This window comes from Castor canadensis, chromosome 16 (genome assembly GCF_047511655.1).
Source record: "Castor canadensis chromosome 16, mCasCan1.hap1v2, whole genome shotgun sequence".
NCBI lineage: Eukaryota > Metazoa > Chordata > Mammalia > Rodentia > Castoridae > Castor > Castor canadensis.
In genome coordinates this window covers 10,751,842-10,755,429 of record NC_133401.1, presented here as the reverse complement: position 1 = coordinate 10,755,429, position 3,588 = coordinate 10,751,842, and the positions used below count along the sequence as shown (strand labels likewise).

The 3,588-nt window shown below is 47.3% G+C and overlaps 1 pseudogene; it reads right to left on the bottom strand.

Annotated features, from left to right (window-relative positions):
* Positions 1-446: 446 nt before the first annotated feature.
* On the bottom strand, positions 447-572 carry LOC141418325 (small nucleolar RNA SNORA66; annotated as a pseudogene).
* Between the last annotated feature and the right edge of the window lie 3,016 nt (positions 573-3,588).

The following is a 3,588-nucleotide window of genomic DNA, read 5'->3' as shown; positions in this document are numbered from 1 at the left end:
TGGCCTCATGCTAGAAATTTGAGACTACAGTGTACTGGCTAAGCTGTGAGGTCATAGGCACACATATCTTTGATCCATGTGAATTCACTTTTTTTGATGGTGCTGTGGGTTGAACTCAGGACCTTGTGCTTGCTAGGCAGGTGCCCTACCACCTCAGTCGCACCTCCAACTCCTCATCCTGTGGATTTTTTGTTTTGTAGTACTGGGGTTTGAACTCAGGGCCTACACCTTAAGCCACTCCACCAGCCCTTTTTTTGTGATGAGTATTTTCAAGATACGGTCTCATGAACTATTTGCCTGAGCTGGCTTTGAACCACGATCCTCCTGATCTCTGCCTCCTGAGTAGCTAGGATTACAGGCGTGAGCCAATGCCCAGACTGGATTTTTTCTTTTCTGGACTAGATTATTTTTCTTTTCTGAACTGGATTATTTTTTTCTTTTCCTTGCCCTGCACTAGGATAGGATGGGCCACCTCAGCAGCTTCTGAGGCTAATACATTCCTATTACCACAATTACCGCAGCAAACCTGGTTCCTTTAGCTTCCCCACAACATCCTGTGAATCTTCTTGCACTCCTTAGCAGTTCAGTCACTGTACTATCTTTTGCAACAGGAAAGAAAAGGAAAACCCAAATTCCCATTAATCAGTAACCGGTTATATTATGGTATTCCCATTGATTGGAATAGCAGTTTCATAAAAGATAACTGGGAAGTGTTCTCTGCACAGATTTTATTTGATTTTTTGAGACAGTCTCACTAGGTAGCCCAGGCTTGCCTGAAACTCACCATCGTCCTGCCTTGGCCTCTGCTGTGATTACAGGTGTGCATCTCTGTGTCTGGTTCTATGTACAGATTTAGACAGGTCTCTAAGTTATCATTAAAAAAAAAACAAAACATGAGGCTGAGCATGGTAGTTCAGGCCTGTAATTCCAGCCCTCTGGGGGACCCAGTCTGAAAAACAAATGAAACAAACAGTAAGAAAACAAAATCAAAAGAAAACCCCCAAGGCATGTGAAATTGTGTATCTTTTGTGTACACTGAGGAAGTAGTCTCTATTCATATTTCCTTTTACTCTATGAAGACATTTTGGGAAAAACAAAACCCTAACAGCAGGGCGCTGGTGGCTAGGGCTCTGACCCTAACTACTCAAGAGGTGGAAATGTGGAGCGTGGAAGTTGAAGCTCAGTCCAGCAGGAAGTTCACAAGACCCCACCTCAGCCAATAGCTGGGCACAGTGTCACTGACTGTCACCCACCTGTTCCCAAGACCCCACCTCAGCCAATAGCTGGGCACAGTGTCACTGACTGTCACCCAACTGTTCCCAAGACTCCGCCTCAGCCAATAGCTGGGCGCAGTGTCACTGACTGTCACCCACCTGTTCCCAAGACCCCATGTCACCCAATAGCTGGGCGCAGTGCCACTGACTGTCATCCACCGACCGGTTCAGGAGGCTGCTATCAGGCAATCACAGTTCCAGGCCAGCACTGGCAAAAAGACCTAAAATTGGTGAGGACAACACCCCCCCCATCTCAACAGAAAAAGTTGTGCTGGTGGTACACGCCTGTCATCCCAGATTCTGTGGAGACATAAATAGGATAGCCGTCCAGACTGGGACAAAAAGTGACACCCTATCCCCATAATAACCAGAGTAAAGGGTTGGAGGCATTCAAACTGAGTTCAAATCCCAGTACCGCCCAAAACAAAAAAATAAACTAACAACTGTGATTATTTGTGGAGTTGTAGGTGGACCTGGGTGGGTGGGTAACAGGCAAGGAGAAATTTCACTGAATTTTTATACTTTTTTTTTTTGGAGTCTTTTCATTGAATATTACCTAAGCAAAAAATAAAAAAAAATTCACAGTCAAACCAAAAAATATAGGTCCCCCTACATTTCAGAAACAGTTCCCATAAAACATATTTTTCTACGTGAATTTAATGCCATTTCAAATACCTCGGTAAACAAAATTAATCTTCCACTAAGCAATTAGCCTTTGTTGACTACGACAAGGACAGAACAAAATCTGAAAGTTCAAAAGTTCCTTAATAGTCTTCCAGTGCTAACATTAGAGACCATACCTAAAAATAAAAACATTTTAAAAATGGGGACAAAGCACAAGTGGCCTCAGCGCACAGCACACACTCATACAGTGACACGTGCAGCACTGGGAATCGAACCCACGTCCTTACACACTCTGGCCAAGCCCTTTACCACTGAGCTATAGCTAGCCCCGTCTTACCGCCCTCATCGTCTTCGTGATATTCACGTTGCTCCCACTTTATTCTCGCAGAGATAACTCTGCAGTGAGTTAAACAGGATTCAAAATCCCTTAGCTTCACTCTTCGTTTCCGGACAATAATTATATATATATATATTTCCAACTGTGCTCTCTTCTGCCTCGATTTCGATAATTTTCCAAAATAAAAACGTTGGCTGGGCAAAGGACTATGTCTTTTTTTTTTTTTTAATTTTTTGCGGTGTTCTCTTTCTCTCTCTCTCCCTCTCTCTTTCTTTCTCTCCCTCTCTCTTCCTCTCTCTCTCTCCGTCTCTCTTCCTCTCTCTCTCTCTCTCTCTGTCTCTCTTCCTCCCTCTCTCTCTCTCCCTCTCTCTTCCTCTCTCTCTCTCTCTCTCTCCTCCAGGCGGATCGCCGCGGACACTGAGATCTGCGACGGCTCCCATGCGATCCCGATGCCGCGGGCCTCAGCACATCCGTGGGTTCCTCCAACCCTCTCGAACCGCTGTCCTGGCGTCGGGCACCTCTTGCCCAAACTCAGGCCTGAAGCCTTCGGGTTCGCGCTGGGGCTCTCGGGGCCTCCTCCGCCTTCCCGGAGCTCCGCCTGGGCGGCTCCCGCCATACACGGCCGCCTGCGGGGAGACGCGGCCCCGCTTCGCTGCCAAAGGTCTCCAAGGGCGCTGTGCGCGCGAGCGTCACGAATCGTGAACGTGCACAAAAGCGGCCCCGCGAGAGCGCGCGAGGGAAAATAGCGTCTCTATGGACGCGCGCGCACGTAAGCGTCTGTGAGAGAGCGCGCACATAAAATCACGTAAAAGCGTCTCTGTGAGAGAGCGCGCACGTAAAAGCGTCTCTGTGAGAGAGCGCGCACGTAAGCGTCTGTGACAGCGCGCACACGTAAAAGTGTCTCTGTGACAGCGCGCGCTCGTAAAAGCGTCTCTGTGCGCGCCGGCGCCCATCTATAATCCAGGGCGGTTGAGTGGAGCTCGTCCCGCTAAAAGTCTGTCGGGCACAAATTGCTCCTGGTCCCAAGAAAGTGACAAGGGCCGTTGTCGTATTTTAAATTTCAGAAGAATAATTCTTCGGAAGGTACACATGCTCATGTCTCAGTTTAGTAGTCTTACTTTGTTTTCATTGTTATTTATTTTTGTTGCAGTACTGGGGATTGAACTCGGCCTTGTGCTTTTGTTTTTATTTTGTTTCTGAGATAGGATCTGTCAGCTGCTTGCCCTGGCTGGCCTTGAACGCGAGATCCTCCCGAGTACCTAGAATTATAGGCGTGCACCAACACGCCTGGAAATGTTTTAAAACGTAAGGGAACGTAGAAGTTTTCTTTGTCCTCTCTTCTGTGTGCAGAAA